Here is an 18,428-nt window from a genome sequence, read left to right as displayed (position 1 = left end):
CAGTGGTTTAGACCAAAGTGCCACCCACATCCCAAACTGGTTGCTAACCTGTTTTCTAATCTACCTTGCAAAACTGCAGACGGTAAGATGTTAAATCTTGCGAGGCAAAGAGCTCTGAGTAGGTGCAGATCGCAAACCTGGTGTAAATATGGAGTGTCCTGGCCAAACGAGAGTGGAATTTCCAGCCCAAATGGAAAAGGTTTTATTGGCAGCACTGCAAAGGATTTGGAATTCAATCTCTAGGATTCTGCACTTGATTGTCTGGAATGGCTCCAACTGTGGGAGCATAAGTAGCGACCTGAGTGATAGGCCACAGGTTCTGATTTTGCTCTCAATGCAAGCTAGCCATTTGGAGTGGTGGGATTCTGCAAGCATGTGGAAAGTCAAAGAAGACGGATTGGACATGAAATGTAGGCGGAGCCAGAATTTTAAAGAGGTGAGCCATGCTTTGGTTTCCAGCAGCCTTTGTCCAGTTTCCAGACACATGGCTGCATATGGCACACAATTTGGCAGCCCCAGGATTTTGCATAGAAATTTGGACCGGATGCGTTCCAGCGGTTGGTTAACTGCACCAATCCATAATGGAACGACACACAGGAGTTTGGGGGCTACTTTGGTTTTGATATTAGAGACCTGGAACCAACTGATTTCCTCTGTTTAAGAAGAAATGGGTGATAGCCAGAGCTAGAGTATATCTGCTCCATTAAATACAAGCTTACAAATCCAGTCGAAACAATAATTTGAACATATAATAATAATAATAATAATAATAATAATAATAATAATAATAATAATTTATTATTTGTACCCCGCCCACCTGGCTGGGTTTCCCCAGCCACTCTGGGCGGCTTCCACAAAGACCAAAAAGACACTAAGATGTCACACATTAAAAACTTCCCTAAACAGGACTGCCTTAAGATGTCTTCTGAATGTCAGGTAGTTGTTTATCTCTTTGACATTTGGTGGGAGGGCGTTCCACAGGGCGGGCGCCACTACCAAGAAGGCCCTCTGCCTGGTTCCCTGTAGCTTTGCTTCTCGCAATGAGGAAACCGCCAGAAGGCCCTCGGCGTTGGACCTCAGCGTCCGGGCAGAACGATGGGGGTGGAGACGCTCCTTCAGGTATACTAGGCCAAGGCCGTTTAGGACTTTAGAAGTCAACATCAACACTTTGAATTGTGCTCGGAAACGTACTGGGAGCCAATGTAGGTCTTTCAAGACTGGTGTTATGTGGTCTTGGCGGCCACCCCCAGTCACCAGTCTAGCTGCCGCATTCTGGATTAGTTGTAGTTTCCGGGTCACCTTCAAAGGTAGCCCCATATAGAGCGCATTGCAGTAGTCCAAGCGGGAGATAACTAGAGCATGCACCACTCTGGCGAGACAGTCTGCAGGCAGGTAGGGTCTCAGCCTGTGTACCAGGTGGAGCTGGTAGACAGCTGCCCTGGATACAGAATTGATCTGCGCCTCCATGAACAGCTGTGAGTCCAAAATGACTCCTAATATTAATACATTCCTAGCTGCATTGTACTTTTGGCATCACCCATGTAATTCTGCTTTGCAGCATAAATGGCAAAGGCTGGAGACAGTGGAGTGGCAAAGAGCTGCATTAACTCCTTATTCTATCGTTTTGCTAGAGGCTCCAGACCCAGATGTGTGTCTGCTTTGCCCCTGTGCAAATGGCATCTGCTCTGGTCCTTGCATATCAGCTGTGCCTCCAAGGAATGTTAATAATCTGTCTGTCATACAGATGCCTTTTGAAACTGCGATACTCTGCGTCTATCATACTCCAGGCCATTTAGCCTTCCTTCCCCCTTAACGAAAATGCCATTTTAATTGGACGCTGATTATTTATGATTAATGCGATAACAGGTTTGAATATAACCTTCAGATATATTCATGCACCAAAGAACCTCCATGGCAAGCACACATTTTCAAAATCAGACATTTATCATATGATTATTGAGGGCTTGAAGTTCCTAGCTTGCCTCCATGTCAGTGCTTTATGTATATTTTGTTAAAATTTACAGAACGGTAGCGGCAGCCAAAGCAAGAAAGGGCCTTGTGGCATTTTAAAAATGTATTATGACATTGACATATAAGCTACGGGACAAGGATAACTGTGACTTTAAGGATGAATGGGAACCCTTTACAAAGTATCTGAAGATGCAACAAAGTGAACTGGACTCCTTGGCAGGTTTTGAATAAACATTCACAAACTTTTTATTGATAATAATCAGCTAAATAGTTTGAGGATCTATACAACTTTGTAACATGCAGAAAACAGCATTCTTAGAGAAACCAAAGACTGGAACTGAGGGAAGTCGGGGAGTGGGGGTGGGTGGGTTTTGTGTGGGAGGGGGAGAGGGAGGAAAAATGGGGGGGGGGACACGGATGATATGTTTTTGGATAATATGTTTTGTTATAATTTTGAATAAAAAATAAAAATAAATAAAAATGTATTATGACATAAGCTTTCATGGACAAGAATGTATTTCACTGGATGCATGCAATGTAATCCAAAGTTGACAGGTAATATCATAAAGAGGGTAGTAGTAAGGAAACCTATAGGACCTGAATGGGAGTTGAATGCAAAAAGGTGCATTCTGTCAATTTTAGTTTCCCATTTTTTCAGTCTTAAGTTTAGTTCTCCATGTTTGCATCAGTTTGCATTTTTTAAAAAAAACAACAACAAAACCCTGGTGAAAACTCATCAGTGGATTTCTCCTAATCTGCATATCTTTGTATGCAACATTGTCTATTAAGCACATTTGCACAAAGCAACTCCCCTCAGTAAAATGCATTTTTGTATTCTTTTCACTAATATGTGCATGTTTATACGCACTTTAGGACATAGATTTTTGTACACATTACTTGGCATTGCAAAATTCAGAGGAGTGTGAATTGCAAAGGATGGCTCTGTTTCGACTTGTGTATTGTGTCTGAAGGCGTGAGTCAGGTAGGATCACATTTAAATCTCCTTTCCTTTAATAATAATAATACAATAATGAAATAAATAGTTAGCAATTTGCTGCCCTTTTATGACATATAAAACCAGCTGTTTAAGATGGTGGGGCTGCTTGGCTGGGTTGATGCTTTCTATCTACTGCTGCAGAATTATCCCTCTGTTGGCAATATTCATTGAGAGATAGCTGTGAAGTACTTGCCCTGGTACTTTACAGAACAACAAAGGCAGGTGAATTACATCATACCTTTTATGGCATCAGTTAGGTGTTCAAATAAACTGTAGGCCGGAGTTCCTCAACAGATCTATTCAGGTAACAATTCTGAGCGGAAAGACCTCTGAAATCACCCTTTTGCAGTAAACAAATCTCCCGAAGCAGATTCTAGAGTACCCTTAACACAATGTCCTTGTCCAGGGTGCTGAACAAAGACAAGTTGCCATGTGAACCATTGCGTTTCGTCAAGAAGGACAGAGGCTGTTTAGCGGGTACAGATTTTTTCAGCATAGCCACAGAAAATGTACTTCAGTGGCATTTGTGCATTAAATAAGGAGTTCCACAAATCAGTTACCTTTTACAATGGTACCTCGGGTTACATACGCTTCAGGTTACATACGCTTCAGGTTACAGACTCTGCTAACCCAGAAATAGTGCTCCAGGTTAAGAACTTTGCTTCAGGATAAGAACAGAAATCAGGCTCCGGTGGCGCGGCGGCAGCAGGAGGCCCCATTAGCTAAAGTGGCGCTTCAGGTTAAGAACAGTTTCAGGTTAAGAACAGACCTCCGGAACGAATTAAGTACTTAACCCGAGGTACCACTGTACATAACTTTTCCCCCTCTGTAGTCTCTTCTGAATGAGGTGGTGACTCCTGTATAACTTGCATTTTCTGCTTAAAGAAAGCCCTGGGTGGAATTCAGTGTTGAACGATGATGGATGTTCCAACTGCACAAGCATTTCAACTTGCCAGATGAAATGATCGCCCCTCTCCTCTCTCTATGCATTATTCCGGGGGTTCTCCAGATCTTCTCCAGACCCAATCGCAAGGGGCATGTGAGGGGAGAAAAGCTCCACTATGCAAGCAGTAGTCCTTGCTCAGAGCTTCCACTGATGGGGCTCGGCAGGGGAATCCTGCACCCTTGGTTTCATTTTTTCAGTACACTTTTGCTAAAGAAAACAAGAGTCGCATTCATTCTTCCCATTGAGGTTGGCAGGAGGTTTCCCAATTTTTTTTATCTCATCCCTTGACTCGGCTATTTACATTTCCCCCTTAAGATTTATGAAATGATGTTTCTGGAATAGACCAGTGTAGGTCATGTGGGTCTGTTCTGTTCTTTCCAATCTCCCAAGGCTTTAGTTAATGCTTTCATTTGTGGCGCTTTCATCTTATTTTCCACCCTAGTATTCATTTTACCCATTACATCAAAGAGAGGGTCTAATGAGGTTCTGACTGATTCATCCAACTGTTGTCTTTTGGCCACTAATGACAGCAACTCTAAAGAAAATCTTGATGAGGTTTGCTATGTGAAAAATAGAAGCTTTGAGCTTAAAAATATATATAATCCTATGTGCTTCATTTTAATTTTGGTTCCTAGGCAACTTTCCTCATTCTGACAGCTGCAGCGAGCTGGATAGTGCCTCAGGCCAAGGATAGAATCCTATTTTAGTTAAAGCCCGAGCAAACATATTTCTGAAATTGGCCCATTTTGTGGAAGATTATCTTTCTGCTTTCTCCATCAAAAACTGAAAAGAAAACAGAATAAGATTTGGCATCCTAATTTTTACTGTAATTCAGGTTTAGTATTGTATCTTCGATTGGTTTCTGAGGAAACTGGGTAAGGCCCAGCTGTTCAGGTATTTGAAACACACAGTCTCTTGCCTCTGATGAAGTGGGCTCTGGTTCACAAATGCTTACGTTAAAAAACATATTTAATATGCCACAAGAATCTCTGTGGATTTTGCTGCAATGTATGGAGGCTCAAAGCTGACAGCTAGCCAGAAGCCAGCTGAGGGGGTAAGGAGCTCAGGAACATGTCCTCTGCTGGTGGAGAGAAACTCCATCCATAGAATAACACCTATATTTCTGGAGGAGCTCTGCAGTTGCAGATGGTGGTGGCGGTGGCAAGTGGTGTGTGTCGAGGATCCAAGGCCCACCTTACACTCACAAAATACAAAAAGGGGGGATGGGCCATGACAATACCAATCCTGAAGCTGGTGTAGTTCTTTTTTATAATATTTTTTTTATTAATTTTAACATATAAATTATAAAATGTACCACAAAACTTATCATTTATACAATCTTTTTAGACTTCCATCAGCACCTCTGATGATCCACCGTTTTAACCACTTCTTATGCATTTCTTAACTTTATATTGCCTTTGCATCTCTTAACAAATCATCCTCCCCCTTGTCCATTTTTACAATACTTCTAATAATACTCCTCACAAAACTTCTTGCAACCCTACAAACGTCATCTGTTCTTCACAATTACTTTTCATATAGTCTATAAATTTACTCCAGTCTCACTCGTTTTGAATCCTTCCTGTTATTTTATCTAATTCTACATAGTTCATTAACTTCATCCACCATTCTTCAATCGTCAGTAACTCTTCTTGCTTCCATTTTTGGGCCAATAATATTCTTGCTGCTGTTATTGCATATAAAAAGAGCTTACATTCCTTTCTATTTATGTCATTCCCCACAATGCCCAATAGAAATGCTTCTGGTTTCTTTATAAATGTATATTTCAACATTTTTTTTCAACTCATTATATATCATCTCCCAGAAGCATTTCACCTTTTTACATTCCCACATGTGATAAAATATTCCCTCTTTTTCTGAAGCTGGAGTAGTTCATACCCCCCCCCCAGTGGAATACTGTGTCCCATTCTGAGTACCACAGTTTAAGAAGGATGTTGACAAGCTGGAACGTGTGCAGAGGAGGTTGACCAAGATGCCCAAGGGTCTGGAAACCAAGTCTTATGAGGAACGGTTGAGGGAGCTGGACGTGTTTAGCCTGGAAAAGAGGAGAGTGAGAGGAGATCTGACAGCCATCTTCAAATCTCTCAAGGGCTGTCACATGGATGATGGAGCAAGCTTGTATTCTACTGCTCCAGAGGGTCAGACTTTTACGATATAGAAGCAATGCAGCTGCAAAGTGCTAGCTTGAAAACAAAACATGATGGGAATGTTGGGACTGTTCCATGGGAAACAGAGGGACAGTCAATTCACAGTGTGAAGCACCGGAATTAGCTCAGAGTGTAATATGAGCTGTACAGGAAGTGTTTGTCTCTAGACTGCTGGAGTTTGAAGAGAGCAGTCATGTTTTTTGTAATGCTGCAAAGACAGAAATAAAGGCATGAAAATACGTTTTTGTCTATCTCTTTCCCCTGCCAGGGGGGGCAGGAAAGAGGGGGTGTGTTCTTCTCACGCTGAGAAGGATCACCTATTGCGACCTAGCCTGGATCTTGCTGGGGAATGCAGCCAGGGAGGTCAACAGGAGATCAAGCCGGGTGCCTGGGAGAGTTGCCAGTGTCTCATGATATTGGCTTGATTTCTGACACAGACTCGAACCAGTGGCTTCAAGTTACAAGAAAGGAGATTCCGACTAAACATCAGCAAGACCTTTCTGACAGTAAGAGCTGTTTGATAGTGCCACAGTCTTCCTTGGAAGGTTTTGGGCTCTCCTTCATCGGTGGTTTTTAAGCAGAGGTTGGAAGGCCATCAGTCATGGGGCTATGGCTGAGATTCCTGCATTGCAGGGGGTTGGACTAGATGATCCTCAGGGTTCCTTCCAGCTCTATGGTTCTCTGATTCTGTGGTGTGCATGCAAGGTAAAATAAATAAGAAAATAAAAGGCTGCCCTTTGCCTCTCCCTCTGATCACAATGATTTTGCAGGTTATAGGATGTGGCAGTAGCATTCTCCCACTGCCACCACAGCTAACCTTCCCAATCCCACTAGCTGACCCTCTGATAACCATGTTGTTGTTATTGTTGTTTAGTCGTTTAGTTGTGTCCGACTCTTTGTGACCCCATGGACCAGAGGACGCCAGGCACCTCTGTCCTCCACTACTTCCCACAGTTTGGTCAAACTCATGCTGGTAGCTTCGAGAACACTGTCCAACCATCTCGTTCTCTCCTTGTGCCCTCCATCTTTCCCAACATCAGGGTCTTTTCCAGAGAGTCTTCTCTTCTCATGAGGTGGCCAAAGGATCTATCCTTCCAGTGATCACTCAGGGCTGATTTCCTTCAGAATGGATGGGTTTGATCTTCTTGCAGTCCATGGGACTCTCAAGAGTCTCCTCCAGCACCATAATTTAAAAGCATCAATTATTCGGCGATCAGCCTTCTTTATGGTCCAGCTTTCACTTCCATACATCACTACTGGAAAAACCATGGCTTCTACTATACAGACCTTTGTTGGCAAGGTGATGTCTCTACTTTTTAAGATGCTGTCTAGCATACACTCTCGCAAACGGTGTAGTTTGAGAAAATATAATTGTAATTTGGTTGAATGTTAAGAAGGATGCTAGATTATAAATAATTGGCCACCACTAAATTAGATTTGAATTTGATGATAAGTGAGGTTAAAGAAAACACAAACCTTTTGGAGAATTGCTAGATTGTATTTAAATGAGTGGATATAAGATTGTAAACAAGTTGATAATTTGCTTGGAAAAACTTTTTAACGATGTAAGTGGGAGCGGGGGACGTGAGGGAGTCCAAAGAAGTGATGAAACCACGTTTTGATATAAGCAATGTTGTTTATTATTTGTGCATTTGTATCAAAAAACTTTAATAAATATTTATTTTTTTTAAAAAAAGAGAAAATATATAAATATATTTTCTAAGCCAAACCTGGAGATGTGAAATGAAACAGTCCCTCTGTAGCCCAACACTTTCATCTCTCTGTAAAACAGATGAAAAAGGTTTTAAAGAAAGCACATAGATTCATTTGTAAAAATGGCTCCCCCGCCCCCCCCCCCGCCTTGTGACTCACATTAATGGCATTCACAAGTTCTGAGTTTCAGGTAAAAAGAGTCCCTGCTATTGTTCTTCTTCAGAAGTTGACCCAGGCTCATTCAGGCAGTGAGTGTGTTTGCCTGCTCTGAACAGAAAACACATTCTATTATCCATCCATTTCTCTTGGAAGTATGTGTGTTTGGGGCAGCGGAGGGGTGGGGGGGAGTGATGATACAGAAGGGCTACCTCATGCTTTTATGCCCTCAACCATATCCCTGGCAGGTGGCCTGCAAAAATACAGTGGTACTTCGGGTTAAAAATTCGTTCCAGAGGTCCATTCTTAACCTGAAACCGTTCTTAACCTGAGGCACCACTTTAGCTAATGGGGCCTCCCACTGCTGCCGTGTTGCCGACGTGCGATTTCTGTTCTCATCCTGAAGCAGAGTTCTTAAGCTGAGGTACTACTTCTGGATTAGCAGAGTCTGTAACCTGAGATACCACTGTATAGCAAAAGCCCGTGTTCCCAGGCACTGTAGGGTTAGGTTGCTTTATAGAATAAAGTATTATTATTTTTAAGGAAGTTTTTAGACTAGGGGGAGAAGCTACTTTTCCGGGAGATTGGAGGAGAAGCAACGGAGAGTTAATGAGGCTGAGAATTATAAAAGCAAAGCAGAAAAACGGGCAGGAAAAGCTGGCTGCTGCAGAGCAAACTGCTTTTGAGCAAATCTTCTCGTGAGCGAAGACAGGATAAAAATTGCAGGACAAAATGCATTAGGGGGAAAGGCTATACTGAACACACAAACACACCCCGCCACCCTGGCACTTCAAAACAACATAAATTTGCACACGTTAAGCTTATGTGAAAAAATCATTTATTTGAAAAGGTGCAGTTCTTCCAGCTTAAAAAAAAAAAAGATGTCAGCGCTGCACAGATATCCTAGAGTTTGTAGCAGTCTCTGAAGAGAACACATTCAAATAACAAATTCCCAGCTTATTAGCGCTATAAAACACACACACAAAGAGAGAGAGAGACAGCAAGGGGAGAGAGAAACAAACAGCCTGGAACATGGACCACTCATGAAGAGAAACTGCATGTTTCTGTTATGGATTCTACAAAAGTCCACATTGCTCAAGGCAGGGTTTATTTTTTTTTTTTGGGGGGGGGGGAATTGTGCAAAACACTTTTTTTTAAAAAAGACAAAATGTTATCATGTTACAAAGGTCAGGTGAGACCTACAGAATTCCGAAAGGAGGTTCCCTGTTGCATATCTCACCTTTCCAACACGATGAAAGGTTTGGCTAATGTAAAATGCATGTGTTGAAATGTTATATATAAGACCTGCCTTCCACCCTGGTTGCTTTTGAAAATACATAGTACTCGCTCCCAGTGCTTTGACCCCAAATCTGCTTTTATATGAATGGAAAAGAGTTGTGCTCTCACGGTGGGGGTTGGAAGAGGGGGGGGACAATCCTTCCTAGTCACTGCAGCTCCACTCCCCTATCCCATAATGTTCTGAAGGGTCCTCCAATCCTAAGGCGGAGCCTTTTAGGTGGGCACGGACAGGGGCGTAGCTAGCCACTCGGGTGCCTGGTGTTGGGTCGTGTCCTGCAGCGGGGGGCAGGGCGATCCTCCCCCATGGGGGCGGGGCAATCTGCCCGTGGGGCAGGGCAATCTCCCCATGGGGGTGGGGTGAGCCTCTCCGACACTTGGAACCTCTCCGCTGCCACCTCCTCAGCTGTAGGGTGGCTGAGGGAGAGGCGGTGGGCAGGCGCAAGTCCCACGCTGCTGTTTCAGGCAGTGCGGAACCTGCGGGTGGCTAAGCCACCACGTCACTCCTAAAAGGTTTTGTGAGTCCTTTAAAAAAAAAAAAAAAAGACAACACCTCATTTTGTCACCCCCCTCAGTGCTGACATCCGGGGCAGACTGAAGCCCCTGCACCCCCTTCCTCCACCAGTGGGCACGGAGGGATGTGGTGGGGAAGGGGGTCCATACATCTCATGCACAATTACCTTTGGATACCATCTATAGAAATTTACGAGTACCTGGAACTAGCAAAACTAATGGATATAATAAGGAGAAAATCCAAAACCATGGTTATGAAGCAATGGGAGTTCTTAAATGATTGTTTACAAAAACAGGGCTCGATTATAAAAATCTGGTTGTGTTTAGAATAATCTTGTGCATAATATAAAAAATATAAAGTGAGACATTAAGGAAATCCAAAGGGAAAATATGAAGAACAGAGGATTTGACGAACGGATTATTAAAAACGTGTGAGGCAAACGGTGGAAGTCTTTTAAAAAAACAACAACACTTTTTAAGGTAGATAAGGACAAGATGAAATTATACAATTAAATATAAATATAGATGGGAAACAGCTATGTATAGTGAATACTTATCTACTTTTAAAAAGTTTCACCTATGATCCTTTTCTTTTACTTCTTTATTTTTTCTTTGTTCTTTTTTCTTTTTTCTGATATCTTTCATTTCACTCCTTTATTGTGAATAGCATTTTATAGAAGTATAAATAACTGTAAATATGAAAAGAGGCAAAGTATTCTCTATTTTTTTTCCTTGGTAATATGTATTTCCTTTTGTTGTAAATATATATGTTTTCCAATTTGTACTTAATAAAAATTATTAAAAAATAATAATAATAATTCCTCGGTTGTGTAAGAACACAGAGGTGAAGGGGATCATGTTTGAAAAGAACCATTTTTTAAAAAAAGAATCTAAACATTGTCAGGGATCTAAGAAAAATTATCAGTGCCGTTTTTTGAATGGATGATATGTATTCAGCTGAGCTTTGTTGAACTTATTGAATTTACTTTACTCCCCCCCCCCACGGTCATGAACTCTTAAAACCCACTCCAACCTTTGCAGGTGTTTAGCTGAGTAGGATGCAATGAGAGAATGCTTTAGAAACTTGGAAGGTTTGTGGGCTTAGCTACATTGTGAAATGCATCCCTCAGTCACTCTAGACTAGTCATGTGCCATTGTGCTGGTCCAGGGGGGAGGTTACCGTGGGGCGAGGTCCAGGACCTGAGTTGAGGGTCAGCAGACAGTCCTCCTCGGGCAAAGCGGGGTCCACAGTGAGAAGCCGGGCAAGGACAGGAACTCTGGGGAAACAGGACTGGATGCTGGCCGAAACAGCTCATCAACGACGTTGCTCCCGTAACCTGGGACCGGGCTGACTGGCCTTTATCTTCTCTGAGGCCAGGGGCGGTCCCGGCCCCCAGGAGACCCACCTCTCCTGGCCTTAAGGCGAGCACTCCTCCTGGGAGAAACCAGTTCCCTTCGCCTCTCTGCCCTGAGCCTCTGCAGTTCAGGAGAGGCTGAAGGGTTACTGGGCCCAGGGGGAGACTCACCTGTAGGCACTGAGTCCTCAACCACCTCCCGAGCCAGAGTGGATTCACCTGGTGCCTGCTCCTGAGGATCCGGCACAGGTGCAGGCGCTTCAGAATCAAGGCCCTGCCCCAGCTCAGCCGGCCCCGGAGGCGGGGACTCCTGTGCAGGCTGGGATTCCTCCGGTTCAGCCTCTGAATCGGATTCCCAGGCCATCACAGCCATACAGATAATAACAGGAAGCTGTGTATGTGCATTTCAACAAACCAAGGTAGCCTTCTCTGTATCATTTCCTTGATTGTGGAAGGTTCTCTTTGGGATGGTGCAAGTATCTCCCTCATCATTAACATTCAGGAATGTGCTGCAGCATTCCTGTTCGCTCAGGTATTTGATGCTTGAAATACATTGTTCCTGGAAACTTTGAAAGTGTTAGCAGTGGGGATATGCAGCCGTTTTTAAAGTATATGCTAGTATTTTGCTATTTAATGTTTATTTAATGTTTTTGTTGTAAATATGTTTCTATTTTATGTTTTAACTTAGTGAATGTGTCTAGCTGAAGTCCTATCCAACTGACATGGGTATAAAAATACAGTGGTACCTCGGAAGTCGAACGGAATCCGTTCCGGAAGTCCGTTTGACTTCCAAAATGATCGGAAACCAAGATGCGGCTTCTGATTGGCTGCAGGAAGCTCCTGCAGCCAATCGGAAGCCACGTCGGACGTTTGGGTTCCAAATAATGTTTGCAAACCAGAACACTCACTTCCAGGTTTGCGGCATTTGGGAGCCAAAATGTTGGACTTGCAAGGCGTTTGGGATCCAAGGTATGACTGTACTAGAATCACAGAACTGTAAAGTTGGAAGGGACCACAAGGGTCATCTGGTCCAGTGTTCCCCAACCCTGGGTCCCCAGATGTTTTCAGACTCCAATTCCCATCACCCCTGACCGCTAGTCTTGCTAGCTAGGAATTATGGGAGTTGTAGTTCAAAACCAGCTGGAGACCCAAGGCTGGGAAACACTGCACTAGTCCAACCCTCTGTAATGCAGAAATCTTCTGCCCAATGTGACCCTGAGATTATGAGTACCAGCCTCTACCAACTGAGCTATTCCAGAAATCCACTGAGATCAGTGGTATAAGCAAATATGATTAGGATTAGGACTAGGCATAGACATGGGTGGCACTGTGGGTTAAACCACAGAGCCTAGGACTTGCTGATCAGAAGGTCGGTGGTTCGAATCCCCACGACGGGGTGAGCTCCCGTTGCTCGGTCCCAGCTGATGCCCACCTAGCAGTTTGAAAGCATGTCAAGTGCAAGTAGATAAATAGGTACCGCTCCAGCGGAAAGGTAAACAGCGTTTCCGTGCGCTGCTCTGGTTCGCCAGAAGTGGCTTAGTCATGCTGGCCACATGACCCGGAAGCTGTACGTCAGCTCCCTCGGCCAATAAAGCGAGATGAGCGCCGCAACCCCAGAGTCGGCCATGAATGGACCTAATGGTCAGGGATCCCTTTACCTTTACTTATAGACCAATTCATTTAGTGGTAGGCTACTAAAAATGGTTCGTAGATTGTTGCCGCTGCGCACACACATGCATACTATTTTCTCTGTATGATAATCAGAGAGCCGCTGAAATTTTGTAAGCAAAACATTTTGTCACTGAACTGTAATTCACCATATATTTATTTTTGCGGGGATGAAAATTGTAATTAAACCCAGTGGCATTTCAGCTTTCGGAACGGGACTGATAACACCTAGGTTAATCAGATTTGAATGTGAAAAGTCCCATCCGGAGAATTGAAAAGAGGCGATTTGCAAATGATTTGCATCTAAAAGCAACTGTTTCCTAGATACCATTAAAGCAGACACTTCAGGAAACAGGATTTGTTAGACATGTTAAGTGAATTATAGCCTCAAAATAACAAATTGACATTTTACAGTGTAAATCAAGATTTCTCATGTAATTAGCTCACAATTCATCATGCTTGTTCTCTGTGCTATCCCAATTTATTGGGACCCTGATATTTGATTCATAGTTACCAAAGGCAATGAGAATCACCCCCCCTTTAATTCTACACAGGAATAAGTCATTGTGCAAATATTTGTGGGAGTGAGAATTCTATGTCCAAAGATTTCTGCTCTTTATAAATCAAGGAGAGCCTACAAGGAGGAGAAAAAGACAATTGTGTTGAGGCATCTAGTCATAAGCCTGCATTTTTTATCAGAGCTTCTATATTTTATCAAGGCTTGTATTTAAAAATGAGCTTAAAAAAAAAAGGATTTTCAAATGTTTCATGCCAGGCAGAAAGAACCTTGGCAAGAGGTTTTTCTCCTAAGACAAGGGGGCCCCACTGATTTATAGCAGAAAAACAATTCTCAAAGTCATAAAAAAGGGAGAATTACATATGCTGCCCCAAGGCTGAAAAAACACAATTAAAGGCAAGGGTAAATAGTAAAATAATACCAATGTGCCTCTCAGTAAAATGAGCCAGATCTTCTTTCCAAGGTTGAAAGGCCAAGAGCAGTGAAAAAGGCAACTGGCTTGGCTAGAAGAAAAGAGAGCATTTTTGGGAAATTTTCTAAAGCTGTTGGGAAGAGCTAATGGGAGAAGCATCTAGCTGGCTGGGAAAGGAGGGGGAAAGGGGGGAGGTGTAAACTGAAGAGGCTTCTTTTTAAAAGCTGTTTTTTACTGAGTTCCTTTTTACTTTACAAAGGCTTTATTCTTTTAAAAGGCTACCTATGATAAGTGAATGAAATATATTAGCTTAAATATATTGGCTTAAATGTAATTATGCAAAGGATTTAAGGAATGCTAGATTCTTATTTCATATGGTTGTAAGAGTTGTATTTATCCTGAAATTAAGTCAGCCACCAGCCTAGCCCCCCTGCTAGACAGAAGACGCCATCCAAGCACTCTTGATATATATGGTTGTCAGGCATTTGTTTAGAAACTTTCAAATGAAGGAAATCTTTCAATATTGATGTGAAACTCAAGATCCTTGACATCTGTTGAACATAAAAATGTAAGATTAAACATTTGTTTTAGAAGGCAATAGGGCAAGGAGGGCAAGAGGTGAGCTGGTAATTAAGATTCCATGTAAGATATATTATTACTTATTTGTCATTTATATATAGCTCTTTGTCTCCCTTATAAGGGCAAGGAAGTGGGTGTATCTTTTGTGGGTGTATCTTTTGTGATTGGTTCTACCAAACAGCCAATAGGAATTTCAACCAGGCTGATTGGACAGAGGCAGCCACAGGAGGAGCAAAGGGGGCTGGATTAAGGGAATATAAGTGCTGGCCAGGATGGCAAGAGGCAGGCCAGAGCTTGGTAACCATATACCACTGAGCCTCTCATTTATTTGTCTGACAAATAAATTATTATTTTAATTTCTCTATTGCTGCGTTGAATATTTCATTCCAGCTAAGCGTTAACCACAAGCAGGGTGCTACATTTTATGGTGCCGTGACTCGGATAAGTGGTCTGCTGGAACGCAGCCCCTTCGCCCTACTGGGCAGGGTACAAGAGAGAGGACCACTGCTTACCCAGCGCGCACTGGTAAATTTTTCCAGGGGGAACGCAGAAGACTCGTCTGTCTGATACCCTGCTCACTGGCGGCGACGGACCGGGGGAAACAGGGAACCAACCAAGGGTAAGTGCACAAAGGGATTTTTGGCCCTCCAATTAATTGGGAGGAAGAGAAGTCTTGATCAAACTTCTGCGTCTCAGTAAGGGGAAACTGAGTACGCTAGGTGGTTGGGTACATCAGATGTTGGTCTGGTGGAGGAAAAGGGAAAATTGGGAGGTAGAGTGTGGTGAAGTATCTAGCGCATTGTATGTGTGAGAAAGTACAGAGCAATCTGTAGCTGACCTGAGTGTGGAGTGGGCAGTACTTCGGTTCCTAGTAAGGCGACTTCACTAGGCAAGGAAACCCACAAAGCGTGTGTGTGAGTGACTGAGTGGATACTTCACAGGGCCATACAATGGGAGTTGGGGGTTCAAAGGGGGAAAATACACCTCTTGAGTGTATGTTAAATAATTTTAAGAAAGCCTTCTCAGGGGCATATGGAGTCAAAATGATGCCAGAGTGCTTGAGAACGTTATGTGAACTAGAATGGCCGAAACAAAATACTGAATGGCCATCTCAGGGAACTTTTGATATAAATTTAGTAAGCAAACTTTGGTCTAACATCGCCAAAGAAACTGGAGGGTGCCCAGAACAATTTCCATATATAGATTCCTGGCTGAGCACATTAAATAAAAATCCTCCATGGATAAGGGAATGCAAAGTCAAACGATGCAAATTATTGGCTGTAAAAGCTGAAGCTAGGAAAGGAATCTTGCCAAATAAACTCAAACCCATTTTTGAGGGACCAGAGGAAGAGGTGCTTCCACCTCCACCCTATGCTCCACATCGAAGGGAGCTTAATTCAAACACTCCGCCAGTTGTAACCCCAAGGCAAGAAAGTGGAATGAATAATGGGAGTGGAGTCACAGAGCTTGATTCCTTGATAGATTATGATAAATATCTTCAGGAGGCATTGGAGTCCTATAATAAAGCCCAAGCAGAAGTGGTTATTCCACCTGTGACTCCTAATAGACCTGCATCTAAAGTCTCCTTTAGTGGAACAACTGATTGCCCACCCCAAACCCCTGTACATCCAAGTCCTAGAGAATTATTACAGAAGTTACAGGGAGACCTTAATCGGTCAGCAAGCAATACAGCCAGGCGTATAAAGCTGCTAAAAGAATGCCTTGGGACAAATACCATCCCCTATGATTTGAGGCCCCTAGAGCAAAGCGAAGAGAAAGGTCACGTAGTAGCCCCTCTTAGAAGAGTATTTGATGCACTTGAGGAGCCTGCGCTGGTTAATGGGCAACCCGGACCACGGCCACCTCGAACTTCGACCCTGCAATATATTCCATTCACAACTACAGATTTGATGAATTGGAAAACACACACCCCATCTTTTGCAGAAAAACCTCAGGCTATGATGGACTTGGTGACTTCAATAGTAAATACTCATAGCCCTACTTGGACAGATTGTCGCCAGCTCCTAAATACTCTTTTCACCACTGAGGAAAGGAGAGACATAATTGAAAAGGCACAGATATATTTGCGTGAGCAGGCCAGAGTGGGAAATATTTTTAATATTGACCGTCATCTCCAAGATAACTTTCCCTTGGAAGATCCTAATTGGGATCCAAACAATGGAATTCATCTGGCCAGACTTACCACCTACCGCCAGACGCTTGTGCAAGGTATCCGCAGGGCATGCCAGAAGCCCACTAATATGTCTAAAGTCTCAGAAGTAGAACAGAAACCAAATGAGAGTCCAGGAGACTTTTTAGAGAGGCTGCAAGAAGCCTATCGTATATGGACTCCTTTTGACCCTGAAGCCCCTGAAAACAGCAGAATGATTACTGCTACATTTGTGGCCCAGTGCGCTTCTGACATTCGTAAGAAAATTCAGAAATCAGAAGGATGGGAAGGGAAGTCCTACAAGTAAAATGGAGACTGCATACAGCATATAGGCCTCAGAGTTCAGGGAAAACTGAAAGAATGAATCGGACTCTGAAAACCCAATTGGCAAAATTAACCCAGGAAACGGGATTGGGATGGGTAGATGTGTTACCCATAACACTGTTTCGTGTTCGGTGTGCACCTACAAAAAGACTTAAGTTGTCACCTTTTGAGCTCCTGTATGGGAGACCGCCCTCCTTTGTTCAGGATATTCCAGCTGACCTTAAACAAATAGGAGATCATGTGACACAGGGACAAGTGCAATCTCTCTCCCGTGTTTTTGTTTCTCTTAACAGGTGGGCCCTCGAACGCACGCCGTGCAGCATTGCCGAGCCGATTCATCAGTTCCAGGCTGGCGATAGCGTATGGGTGAAAGAGTGGAAACGTGATCCACTTGCACCAAAGTGGCGTGGACCTTACACCGTCTTGCTCTCTACTCCAACAGCGGTGAAGGTAGCTGAGGTGACCCCCTGGATTCATCACTCTCGTTTGAAGAAGTCCGAAGGCAGTTGGACGTGCAAAGGTGACCCCTCTAATCCTTTAAAACTAACTCTCTCCAAAAACCCCTGTATCTAGCCCTACCGGGAACGGGCTAGGTCACGGGCAACATTTGACGACCGGCCTGCTGCAGCCACAACCTGGAAGCTGGCTGACCTGCGCACGCCTGAAGCTTGAGGAGCGTCTGAACCAGCGACTGTGAACGGAAAGATTCTCTAATACAATTGATTGACTGCCCCCTTGTGGAACAATTATCAGAGATATTACTCATTGGGGATCCTCGGGATATATGTTTTGGTCTTGGTGGTACCCCATTTCTGTCACTGGGGGAATTATATTGGGGCTAATAATTATTTGCTATCACAATAAGGTAATCTTTTGTGGAAGGAATGCATATACTAGACATCAACATGATTTTATTATTAATCCTGATCCCTTGGGAAGGGGAAGGGTCCTTGAATCTGACCAAATTGGCTAAATATGGATTCAGCCATGACCACAATATGTGGGTAGGTTTAGCTGAAATGGTAGCCAATGTTGCAAATAGGACCAATTGCCTTGTTTGCTCTCTTGGGCCAGATGATTCAGAGGGAGGTATGCCCTTATTACCGATACCATTAGATGCCATTGGTATGGTAAGCGAAATGCCACACCAAACAGAAATACAGAATTTCCCCGGATGGAACTCAACTAAACCATTACGAGTTATACCTGTACAAGGGGAATTCTGTGTACATAAATCATCAGATGCAGCTGATTCTCCCATGATAGGCTCTTCTCATTGTCACTATACTTGGGATTATATTAAGAATAGTCATACCTGGGCACACGGTACTACCTATCGAACTCGGAATACCTTGCCCTGTGCACCTCCTTTTATTCACGCATGGAAAGTGGTGTGGAACATAACTGTGACAGAAAAAGGCAATCTAACATACTGCACTGTGAACTCTCTACCTCTTTTGGTATTTCGCCTTCTGTACTCCACGTACCAAAAACCTCAGACCCGATGGTTGTGGTGGATATGTGGAGAATGGGCATACAAAAAGCTCCCTTCCAAATGGAGTGGGACTTGTTTCTTGGGTTGGGTATTACCACCAATGTGGATTATGCCCACTAGTTCGGCCAGGCGAACACGAAGGAATGCT

General features: G+C 43.4%; 1 protein-coding gene and 1 long non-coding RNA gene across 5 annotated transcripts in view; one reads left to right on the top strand and one right to left on the bottom strand.

Annotated features, from left to right (window-relative positions):
* The window catches only part of KCNS3 (potassium voltage-gated channel modifier subfamily S member 3), a 466,063-nt gene that overhangs the window by 354,244 nt on the left and 93,391 nt on the right, over positions 1-18,428 (bottom strand). The gene's annotated exons all lie outside the window — the stretch shown is intronic.
* Positions 1-18,428, top strand: part of LOC310840754 — a 190,788-nt gene that overhangs the window by 147,082 nt on the left and 25,278 nt on the right. For 2 of the 3 annotated variants that reach the window (XR_014562093.1, XR_014562094.1), the window contains exons 4-6: positions 2,845-2,953; positions 3,375-3,445; positions 11,571-11,647. This is a non-coding gene — a long non-coding RNA (uncharacterized lncRNA). The remainder of the gene's footprint in view (positions 1-2,844; positions 2,954-3,374; positions 3,446-11,570; positions 11,648-18,428) is intronic. The other variant, XR_014562092.1, reaches the window with a different exon arrangement.

The sequence above is a fragment of the Podarcis gaigeae genome, assembly GCF_964106915.1.
Source record: "Podarcis gaigeae genome assembly, chromosome: 3".
NCBI lineage: Eukaryota > Metazoa > Chordata > Lepidosauria > Squamata > Lacertidae > Podarcis > Podarcis gaigeae.
This window is presented reverse-complemented; position numbering and strand designations above follow the sequence as displayed.